At 38.7% G+C, this 12326-nt stretch overlaps 1 protein-coding gene and 1 non-coding gene across 5 annotated transcripts in view; one reads left to right on the plus strand and one right to left on the minus strand.

The window, feature by feature from the left end:
* Window positions 1-12326, minus strand: part of Specc1l (sperm antigen with calponin homology and coiled-coil domains 1 like) — a 150289-nt gene that overhangs the window by 92598 nt on the left and 45365 nt on the right. The gene's annotated exons all lie outside the window — the stretch shown is intronic.
* Window positions 10886-11022, plus strand: LOC111754023 (small nucleolar RNA SNORA2/SNORA34 family). Its single transcript, XR_002788760.1, has one exon. It is a non-coding gene; the product is annotated as a small nucleolar RNA SNORA2/SNORA34 family (small nucleolar RNA).

Raw genomic sequence — 12326 nt, forward strand, 5'->3', positions numbered from 1 at the left:
CTTAAGGTGAAGACACAAGTTAACCTCTTGATTTATACTGTCTTCTGTATGGGGCCATATTAGGAAGCTCAACTGTAATAAATTTATTTCTATAAATTAAAACAGTACATATGAATCTGATTTCTAAGGTTTCTTCTAGTTCTAAGTAACCGTGATTCCATGTGATGAGAACATATCATTTCATTATGAGTTATAATATAACATTACTAAAAGTCAAAATATTTTAAAAGAAGTAGAGGAGCTGGGGATGAAGTTCAGTGGTGCAGTGTTTCGCATGTTCAAGCCACTAGGTTTGATGCTCAGAATCATAACAAAATAAAAATAAGGTAAAACAGGGATCAATGTTTTCAAGTAATAAGACAGACCTAGTCTAGTACTGTACTTTAGAACACATTATAGGTAATGCAGAATATCTACAAGAAAGAGGGAAGAAGTGCATTAATAATGAAAGATCATCTATATATATATACATTTTTTTTCCTTTGTTTGTTTTGAGACAAGGTCTCACTATAAGGTTCAGGCAGGCCTTGATTTCACTATGTAGCCCAGATTGGCCTTGAACTCAGGGTGATTCTTCTGCTTCAGACTCCCAAATGCTGAGATGACAGGTGTATGCCACCATCCCCAGCTCTGTTTATATTCCTTAAGACCTGTTTCTGCTAATAAAAACTGGCTATCACTATGATGCAAAAAAAAAAAAAAAAATCAAAAGTTCTCTTTGCTGTCAATATATAAACTCGACATAGTCTTCTAATTTCAAGTGTCTGTTATACTGTTAATAAAGGTTGAGTATAAGATGATAACATCATATGCTATGGCTCATCAGTTGGGACTCATCTGAGATGTCGCATGGCCAGTCAACGTGCTGTCCTTGGACTGGCTGAGTTTTAATACAGTCATTTTTATTAACATAAGATTTTACCTTTGAGTTTTCTTATGAGAAACTGAAATTTAATACCTAAGATTTAGCAAAGATGTTCTAAATATGAGACAGACTCTTTTAATGTTGTTGTTTCCCTGGCATATTTAAATCTGCACCATCATATTTAGTTGTTTATGAAGGTATATATATATATATCCTTGCCCTGTTTTCATAAATATATATATATATGAAATGTATTTCCCCACCTTCGATTGGCTATGATTTTAGCAGAAGCCTCCGCAAGGTAGACAATGCACTCAGATGCTTTTTTCAGAATAAGTCAAAATTAAAGAGGAAGGGAGGGAGGAAGGAAGGAAGAAAGGGGAAAAAAAAGAAAGGCAGGCTGGCTGGTTTACCTTTGAACTAATTTTGCCTTTACTGTAAGTGAAGTAATCTCGTCGTCTTACTACAATAAGTACGTCTGATAACCACCTTCCATAGACAGTCAGATGAAAAAGTTGCTTAATTGTCACACTTCTCTGGTTGTAATCTGCTTTGGGGTGATGGCAAAAGTAAACGTGTATCTGGGCCCTAAGTCACAAATTCTGCACTTACAATATCTCAGATCACACAGTACCAGCATAAGAATAAACCAGAAAAACAGTAATAATCCATGGGTAGAGAGGTACAGATCTGTGGTAAGATTCTTAGCCTTACATTTGTGAGGACCCTTGCAAAAGGAAAAGTCCATAAGGAGCCCAGAGTGGTGGTACGCACCTGGGTAAATTAGTGACTTAGCATGACTCTGATCAAAATAAAGAATAAAAAGAGATAGAGCTATAGCTAAGTGCAAAGGCCCTGGGTTCAGACCCAAATGGGAGATGGTCCATATAAAGACATCTGATTTATGGCTAAAGAAACTGTATAGAAAACAGGAATTTTCCAGTAAATGGTACTAGGCCAACCCTATATTCACCAAGTGAAAAATTAAATCAAATCTACCCCATACCATATCAAAAATAAGACTAAGGTTTTTAAACTATGACTCAAAATCCTAACTCATAAAGAATTGATCAATTTAAACATGAAATTAAAATCTTTTTTAAAACCAAAGTTTTAAACTAAATATTTTTATAAATTCTTTTTATAACCAAAAAATCATAAATTTAAAAATCCATGAAAATCCAGGTACCTATTATTACCTATTGGCCTAGCAAAAGTATGACAGTGTATTCTTCTGGGAAGGATATAAAGAAACAGGCACACTTTTAAGCTGCATGTGGAAACTATCTTGATATGTAAGCCTAATGAAAGGAATTAGGCAATATATAACAAAGTTACAATGGGGATTAACCTGAAGTCATATCTCCAATAATACAAAAATACATATGCATGAGAGCTACTTTATTGCAGGATTGTTTTTCAGTATAAAATACTAACAGACCTTGAGCATCTATACACAGGAAAGTGAACCCTTTGGTGAATACAATGAAGTATTAGATGGTTACAAAAGGAGACTTCTAGAATACTTTAAATGAAAATAAGCAAAATTTTAAAAAAGTAAAATAAAAAGCTACCTCTTGTATAAGAAAGAGGACATTTAACTAGGTATGGCCAGAGGCGCACTGCTGTAATTCCAGTTATGCAGAAACTGTAGGAAGTTAAAAGTAGAACTGAAAGTTCAAGTCTGTAATTTAACAAGATCCTATGTCAATATAAATAATTTATAAAAGGATGGGCTCAATAGTGGAGTGTCCCTGGGTTCAATTCCAGTACAAGAAAGGAAGCGAGGGAGGCAATTTTGAAATGCAAAGATAGGTGAATATTCAAACAAAACCCTTATATCCAAAAAATGAATGAAACAGAAAAGGAACAGTGTGTGACTTGACTGAATATATCCTCTCGTACAGTTCTGAAATCTGGTCAGTGTTTCACATACCCAAAATAAATAAATCAAATAAAAAAAGGAGAGGGGCAAAGATGGGGACACCTAAAATGGCAGGCAGTACAAACAGGTGGACTTAACTATTTCAAATGAACCACATAACCCAAATTTGGCCATAAATCTGAGGTAGTCAGGGATCAGCATAGAAAGGAAGAACAAATAAATTCCTGGACCTTTAACCTATTACTCAAAAGTATAATTTGTGTTTTCTTTAAGGTGTTTTTATCTGTTAAAACCATGACTCTGCACTTGGACCAGCCTCTGAGGTATAGTGAGTAAAACAAAACTTAGCCTTTATTTATATAACCTTTATTACCTTATATAGATAGAGGTATGTTATTTTTTAGAAGTTAGTAAATAAAATTTATTAGCTCAAAATTTACCTACCAATCTCATCCCACTTCATGATAACAGTTAACTAAAGTAGTATTTAGGATTCAGAGAGATATCCAATTACCAGCCTTTAAGTTGCCCAGTTCCAGACCTTTCCCCTTTGAAGCAACATCTAAGTCTCAGTCCTAAACTGATAGTTATCTAGGATCTAGGAAAAGCAGAACCTCACATGCCTAAAATTGCCACAAAGACTACCATTTCACGTGAATGGAATAAGCCAGGATTCCTTTGAATCTACAAAACTAGGACTGACATAATGATTGACCAAACCTTAGTTCATTACATTATACCCTATAAATCTGGTCTTCATTCTTTTGTGGACAGGCCAGTTTGATGCCCTTTATCACAGTATGTCCCCTCCAGCTGCTCAAGCTGGGGTTCTTTCCTACTATTTTTTCTTATTTTTTTTTATAAGGGCCAACTTGATATTTGTCAGCTCCTCTGGCTAAAGTCCTTTCCAATTTTCAATTAAAGCATTTTTCCTGCAAATTCATGCTTTACTTTTAACTTCCATTATCACAAAAGCAAGGAGCCATGTTATGCGGTAACTAATCCTTAAAACCTCAAGACAAAAGCAAAAGTGTATAAACAAATATTGAATGCTAGTTGACAAAACTGGTGTTTGTAATAGTATAAGTGAGCAATCCTGAAACCATTTTCTGCATATTCTAGGACTGAGAATCTACATATCTGCAATATGCATAAGCATACATATATTAGAAGCCAGCTTTTCACTGAAGAAAGGGATTACAACTATGAAACATGAAGAGGTTATTATGAATCTTGTACATCACTGCAATCGGAAGTATCAGTGTTAACTCATACAGTTTAATGTAAAGAGAAACAGATGTACAGGGGACCCAGTACATCTGTTTGATTTGATTGTAACTTAAGGGTCTACTGTAAAAACTGCTTTACAGAGGTGTGTGTGTGTGTGTGTGTGTGTGTGTGTGTAAAATCAACAAGCACATCTAACTTACAGACTTTGGTTTTTAAGTTTTACCCTCCACTATAAGGGACCCATTCGAATTGATTTACGAATTCAATTCATTTGCAAGAGCTGGTTATCTATTAAGTCGATTGTTAAGACTATTCTTCCCTGACTTCCGGGAGAATATGGCGGACAGACAACAGCAACTACTGGAGGCTCTCTGAAAGGCTCGGCTCAGAGGCCAGGAATGATACGGACTAAGGAGACATGAACCGGCAGAGATATGCTCTGCTGACTCAGGAACGAACTGGGCTGAGAGAAACCAACTTGGAATGCAGTCCTGGCGCTAAAATAGGAACAGAAAAGACTCGGTGTGGAGGCTCGACCCCGCGCCATTGGAAACCGCGATTTGGGTTTCCCGCCGCCCGGCAGCTGGCTGCCTCCACAGCGGCTCGGCAGGCAAGGAGAGACGCGCAGAAGCTCTGGGAACGGGAGTCTGCAAATGGAGTCGAAAACAGGACGGACAAGGAGGCGTACACGAAAACTGACTGGTGGCGAGGTGAGTGAGAGAAACTGACCCCCTACCACAGTTTGACTCCAGCGGAGGACTTTCTGGGCTCGGGCAGTCCTGTAAGAGCAGGGCGCGGTGGCGACTCCAGCCACACATTCCCCTCTTGGACGGGATTGGTGAAAAGTGCCTGGCCTGCGTGACGCTGCTGGCGGACTTGGTAGGCTGGCCTAACCCAGATCCCAGAGCCTGACGGTGGCCCGGAGGAGCGACTGACTCCCGCATAGGCTGCCTCCTCCGCAACTCCCTGGTGCGCAGCGGTGAGCGGGAACACCTAGCCAGCGCAATTTGATCAGGCTGTGGCTGACAGGCAGGGAAGCCGGGCCTCCTATGTAAGCTTCCATTTTATAAGGAACAGAAAATATGGGGAAGGGAAGCAACAAGAAAGGCTCCTCGGCCCCCAATTCTGAGAAACAGGCAATAGTGGACACCGCACCAATATACATTAAGCGCCATATAGAGAGCCTCATAGACCAATTCAGGAATGAAGTTATCAACGACCTGAAGCTAGAAGTATGCAGAATAGTTAGAGAAATGCTAAGCACCACCCAGGAAAAAACAGATGGTGGAATGGAAGAACAGAAAAAGAGGGGAGAATTGCTTGATGGAGAAAACAGAGAAAGCATTGAGTATGTGAAGCAGGTTCAAAGGGACTATCAAGAAATTAAGAAGTCTATCCAAGACTGGCATAACAGCTTGAAAGAAACTAAGGACAGACTATCTGAACTGGAGGGCAGACTTGTAATATGGGAGAATGAAATGAAAAACTTCTTAAAAATAACAAAGAAACAAACAGCAATAATACAAAGACAAGAAGATGATAAGAGGAGCCATAACTTAAGGATTAAGAACATAAAAGAAGAAGTAGGGACACAAACAAGTGAACTACAAAAGCTACTCACAGAAATAATCCAGGAGAATTTTCCTAATTTAGCAAAAGGTAAAGGTACTCAGATGTATGAGGCATACAGGACCCCAGCTACCTACAACCCTAACAGAGAAACACCCAGGCATATAATAATAAAAATTCCAGAAATTCAATACAAGCACAGAATATTAAAAGCTGTAAGAGACAAGAAACAGACCACTTACAAGGGAACACCCATCAGAATTACAGCAGATTTCTCTGCACAAACCATCAAATCACGAAGAGCATGGGGGGAAATAATTCAAGCTTTGAAAGATAATAATCTCCAGCCAAGATTGAGATATCCTGCACAACTGTCCCTGGAAATTGATGGAAAAACGAGGTGCTTCCAGGATAAAGAGGAACTGGGGGAATTTGCAACCACCAATTCAACCCTACAGAAAGTATTGCAGGATATTCTAAAAAAAGAAAAATACAAAGAACCCAGAAATAGTGGCGGGGAAGCCACAACGAATGGAGCAGAGAACAAAATGAAGAAGACAAACTGACAGCTACTGACAGAAAAAGAGCTCAACAGAAATGAGACAGAGAAGATTGGATGATAGGAACAGCTATTTTGGAGAAAATGACATCTTAATAGGTAATACTGAATTAGTACCATCTTGTTTTGAAGTCTCATCTAGCTTTTGTTCTTCTGTCTCCAATGGTCTAAACAGGTTGTATCTTACTGGATTTTATTATATATGATAGTATAAGCAAAAACCTTTTAAAGACAAGGAGAATATACAGAAACCATTGTTCATTTTCTGTTAGTCGATTCTAAATACTCTATAATGCTGTCATTCTCTTAAATGATTTTACATTGTTTTGATATACTTAATGCTACAGTATACGAAGTTGTACTCAAGGACTTCAAGGAAAGAGTCAATATGGTAACTACTTTTGGGTCGGAATTATCTGGTGGTGAAACACTATTCTGCTTAAATGGTTATGTTTTGATCTGCCCTGTTTCGCTGTTATGCCCTCTTTTTTCTCAATCTCCACTCCATTATTTACTTTTTTATTTTTATCCGTTTAATTAAAGGGAAAAAATAGCAGGATATAAGATAGTAACCCACTTAGACTTTCTATTATCTCGTTTTGAAGCCCTGTATTACTCTCACCATCTTGTTTTTGACTGAGGTTCCTCTATTCTGTTTTGCTGGATAGTATCAGGTTCGAAAGTTTAGGCATCAGCTGAGAAGATAATGAGATTCATTATAACGCCCATTCTCGTTGACTTTTATCTACTTTTGAAGACCTACAATGTCTCCAATGTTTTGGTTTTGTCGGTTTTGTTCTTTACTGTTTTGTTCAATTGTATTACAACTAATGATATAGGCAATTCTATTAGAGATAGCGGGAGGCATTATGGTAACCATTGTTGATCACCTTGTATTATGTTTTTATATTATCTATTATGTCCACCCTTTTGACTTGACCGATTCTGTTCTGTTATGTCACATTTGGTTTTACTCTCTTCCAAAAAAGCAATAAGAACCGTGGGAGCAATGAAACCCAAAATGTGTAATAGTCATTGTACAAAAGAGAGGAAAAGAAAGTGCTCTAAACTATATAACTGCATGTATATTTAAGTGTATAAGATAGAAAATGATATCACAGAGTTTTATTGGATCATTGAACAGAACTGTTTGCAGTTTCATTGTTGGAATGTCCACTCTACAAGCTTTAATTTTGTGACTTGAACAATTATTTCTAAGATGGCAATATGTAATCCATTAACTAGTGATTTCCTACTGCGCATTTTTTTCTTCTGTAAATCTGTATAACTTGTACCCCTTCACTGTTTTTTTTCTTTTCTCCTTAAATAAAAATAAATAAATAAAAAAGACTATTCTTCCCAGAAGAAATAATAGAAATATCCATAATGCATTCCAAACTACCCTTTAACTAAACTTTTCATAATAAAAAAGGGTTCTATAGTGTGTGTAATTTCTAAGAAACACCAATAATTTTCCTAGCATATTCACCAAAAAGTTACAAAATGTGTCTAGTTTACCAGAAACAATTTCATACTGTACTCAACACTCAAGTTGACATCTTCGGTTTAAAGGGAGGATGAAATGGAAGGTGGTTATTGTTTGCACCGAGCGTTCTCTTCCATAAGAACATCAGGAATCCGAATCTAGTGTCCTTTCTCTTAAGAGAGTCTGGAGCGCACTAGGACCCACTTCTGGCTCACCAGGTCTCAGCCTTTTCAGAACTAAAAACTGGTCAAAGGGCCAACATTTGGGTCATAACTCAAGACTCTGGTTATAACCCAAGTTGTCTGTATGTGAGTTTGATTGTAACTTAAGGGTCTACTGTAAAAACTGCTTTACAGAGGTGTGTGTGTGTGTGTGTGTGTGTAAAATCAACAAGCACATGTAACTTACAGACTTTGGTTTTTAAGTTTTACCCTCCACTATAAGGAGTAAGGCCTCTTTGCAAAAACAGTTGATTTTAAGCCTAAGGGTGAGTACTACCCTTAGGTTACTGTGGTGAGAACTGAAGACTGCTCCAAGAATAACAGGAACATGTAAGGACACAGGAGCCAGCATGAAAAAGGTCCATCGGCCAATTCACAGAAAATGTTAACATTAAAATAAATCATACCAAACTATTTGCTGCTCACTAAGTGAAGAATCCATGAGATTTCCAGAAAGATAGCCGAGTGGTAAGCAAAGAAACAGCCTCTCTGAGATTTGGTGTCCAGACACCAGAATATAGCAACAAGAGGAAGAGAAGGAGGGAAATGGGTCCCTGGGACCCAGTTAAGGATCTGAAACAAAAGAAGCCCACTGGGAGACTGAAGACAGAAACCAAGTCAATAAAGAAGGAGATGGTAAGCAACATCTTTTCCCTAAGCCACGCTCAGTGCATAGGAAGAGCTGCTTGAACCAGCAGACATATGGTGACTAACTTCTGGAGACCCTAGAAGCCTCCACATAGAAATTAACTAGTGGAACCGGGCAGTAGATGCAGCAGACTGCAGTGACTGGTGAGTTATTCCAGTTCAGACATCCCCCAAGAGAGGGCCATCTTGGAGAGATGAGAGGTGGGCTGGCTCCATCTAGCAGCTCCTAGTGTCTGAGTGAGGCAGAACTCAATTCAAATCAGCAGGAAATCAAGGAGCCAAGTTCAAGGTGGCAGACAGCCACCACGTTCAAACTGACAGGAAACAGTCAGATTGGTGCAGGCTGACCAAACTGGTGCCAGCCTCACAGCCAGAAAGCAGCCTGAACTTCACTGGAACTAAGGTGCAGGCTTGCACTAAAGGACACAGGAAATATCCATTATTCCCCCATAGATCTATGGCTCACTTGCTGGGATTAATCAACACAGATCTGGGCTCGGTCTGCCAATGTTATCTACCACTGATAGCACAGACACACCTTGAAGGGATTTTTTCTCTTTTTTTTGTTTTGTTTTCTTTTTTCTTGATTGTTCTTGTTTTTACATGGCTATGAATACTATTTCTAGTTTCTTTGTGTTGTTCTATTCTGGTTTTTATTTCTTCCTTCTCTCTTTTGCTTCTGTTTTCTTCACCAGTTTCTCAAACTGCATAATTTTTCTTTGCTCTCCAGCCTTGAATCTAATCTCATCCTCTTCTATTTCTCTATTTTTGCCCCATAACCCCTTTTAAGTTTTTTCTCTGAAAGTAAAACTGCCATACTCAGGGCGTATTTACTGTATGCAATTTTCTGGTTTGTTTTACATTTCATTATATAACCGCAAATCTAGTTCACACAACTGAAGGTGGCAAATTAATGCTACCAAAGTCTGTCGTCATTTTCTAAGTTGTGTTTGATCCCATTATTGCTGATTGTACTACTTTAACCAAGAGGACCTAACTGTTCTAATCAGTTGTTCTTGGTATGCTAAGACTGAGATTGCCTAAGAGTCATAAACAATACTAAAAGGCCAGTGCCAAGACCAGGGGCTAGGCCAAATAAGCAGTAGCTTCTCATCTCCAATAATCTGAAGAAACAGATTTTGCAAGAGACTCAAAATCCAAAAGCCAGCTACACGTAGAAGACATCTTTGAGAAGCAGTTGTTCCTACCAGATTACAATACTACTACCAATAAAGCTACCTGCAATAAGCAATATATAAGCATCAAACCAGGAATTTTTAAAAAAGAAAATGAGAATACACTTAAGCAAGATATAATCCCAGACTTTCAGATAACCAAAGGCAAATCCAAGGTACAATGAGGTGGGACAATTCTAAAGCCACTTACCTGGATGCTCAACAGAGACAACAGCAAAAATATTAAGGCAAATGAATGATTCGCTAGAAAAAAATCAAATCAGAAATAATTTCTCAGATAACTACAGATGCTGACCATAATAAAAGATATGGTGTAGCAGTCAAGAGTTTGCAAGGAAATAGATTTAGTACAAGGCACATAATCTACATGACTACTTTATAATATTCACCCAAAGAGTCAAGTGCTGAAGAGTGTGGGAGATCTATCCACACACTAGAGACCCAAAGAATCTAGCTGAGGGCCTGGATCCCACCACAATGTCCTGCACGAGTCCAGCTGAAGACCTAGAGCCCATGGCAGTGTCCTCCGTGAGCCTAACCAGGGGCTCAGAGCCCACGACAATGTCTCACGCAAATCTTTATCAAGGATCTGTACTGGGAAAGCCCAAAGGTCAGTGGTGGAAGCTAGAAACTGCCACAGCGGGGTGAAGGATCTATGCCAGCAGGCTGAGAGCTCTACACTGAAGCCAGGACGCAATGCTCAAAAGAAGGATCAGAGCTTCCCTAAAAAGAACTGGAGCCATTCTCAGTCACAGCAGGGACTCCAGCGCCTCCAACATTGAGAGCAGCTGCATTCATATCAGGAAAATCAGAGTAAAGGGCAATCAAAAGCACACCATCTTTCTCTCCAGTTCTCATTTCATGCAACAATTCTCAGGTGGCCTTTCCATACCCAGAACCATGCTGATTCAGTTCAGCTGAGTATTACAAGCTGACCATTAGGTAATCTACCACATGTTGTTAGTGACTCTAAAGCAGAGAGAGATACTATGAATGCCCAACATAGGAAAGAAATGGAATCTATAAAACACATTCAAACAGATATCTGGGAGTTATTAAAAGTACACAAAGCAGAAGAGCCAATGTAAGGACAAAATCTCAGATCCAAAATACAGGACTGTGGTTAGTGATCATGAAAAGAAAGATTTCTTAAAAATAGCAGGAGATGATGGGAAAATCTATCCATGCTAGATGATGCAAAGAAGAGTAACAAATGATTGGTTGGAATGGCCCTGTATCAAGGCTGGCCATTTTCTGAAGCTACTGATTTCAAGAAGGAGCCCTAAGTGTTATCTTCCTATGGCCTGTTGGCCATTTGAGAACTTCAGAAATGTAATGGTCAATTCATTAGAAAAAAACAATTCAATCAGAGACCTGGAGAGGAAGAAGTCACTTCGCTGGTGAGTCCACTGACAAAGACAGGAAAAGAGGCCATGCCCCCAGTGACCTATTTGTAGCAGGCCAAGAGGGGACAAAGCCACACCCTCTGGGTGAGCAGAGGAAAAGAGGCTGCCCCTGTTCCCCAGTAAGCCCACAACCATGCCATGAGCCCAGAGAGAAAGGCACACCTCCGGAGTTCCACAGCCATCAAGGGAACACTGATGAGCAGCTGCCACCCACCTCTCCACCACCTGAACCTTGGATCAGAGGAACCCAGGGGCCTAGCCCAATGCCCTGCACTGTGAGATGGACGGCCAATGAAAGAAATACCCAGGACTCAGCAACCCGGGCTAATTTGGAGAAATACAGGAAAATGTCAAGAAGGAGAAGCAGGGTGCTAATTCAGACTCCAGCCCACCCACAACAAGTTCAGAAGACACAGACACAAAAGGAATTAGAAGTCACACACCTGAAGTTTCTGAAAGGATAGCAACTCAAGTAAAGAGACAACTTAGTGCTTATACTGTTTGATTAATTTTGTATGCCTGTATCTTACCCAGAACAAATCCAGGAGACAAAGACATACAGGAAATTAGAAGCCACATTCCTGAAACTTGTGAGATGATGGCACCTGAAGTAAAGAAACAACTTAGTAATTGTGCTGTTTGATTTACTTTGCACACCTATGTCTGGTAGTATAAACATCTATTTAGAGGATAACAATGTGCATTATGGTAACCACCGTTGATTTCCTACTGTCTTGTTTTTGAAATCCAATATCATTCCCATTGTTTTGTTTTGTTTTATTTTATTGTTTTTCTCTTTAAAATAAAAAAATAAAAAATTAAATTAAAAAATGATTAACCAGAATCAATGAAAAAGCAGGAGACACCAGAAACAACATAAAAAACTTGTTCACCAAAGTAATGGCAGAAAACTTCTCAAGCAAAAAAAAAGAATCTGACATACAGACAAGAGAGGTTTATAGAACTCTAATTAGTCATGATTTTAAAAGTAAATAAATAAATAAATATGCTGAGGGATATAACAGTCAAGATAGATTCCAAAAATTCAACAGAAGAACAGAATATTAAAAGCTGTTTAGAGAAAGGAAATAAAGTCACCTATAAAGGAAATCCCATCAGAATCACAGCATACTTCTCAATACAAACCATCAAGTCAAGGAGAGCTTGAAGTGAAATATTTCAAGCCCTATAAGAAAATAACCTCCAACCTAGACTGATGTACCTCACAAAACTATCTTTCAAAATTGATATAGAAATCAGA

This window comes from Cavia porcellus, unplaced genomic scaffold (assembly GCF_034190915.1).
Source record: "Cavia porcellus strain 051 isolate PalLab524CR breed Dunkin Hartley unplaced genomic scaffold, mCavPor4.1 scaffold_16, whole genome shotgun sequence".
Classification (NCBI taxonomy): domain Eukaryota; kingdom Metazoa; phylum Chordata; class Mammalia; order Rodentia; family Caviidae; genus Cavia; species Cavia porcellus.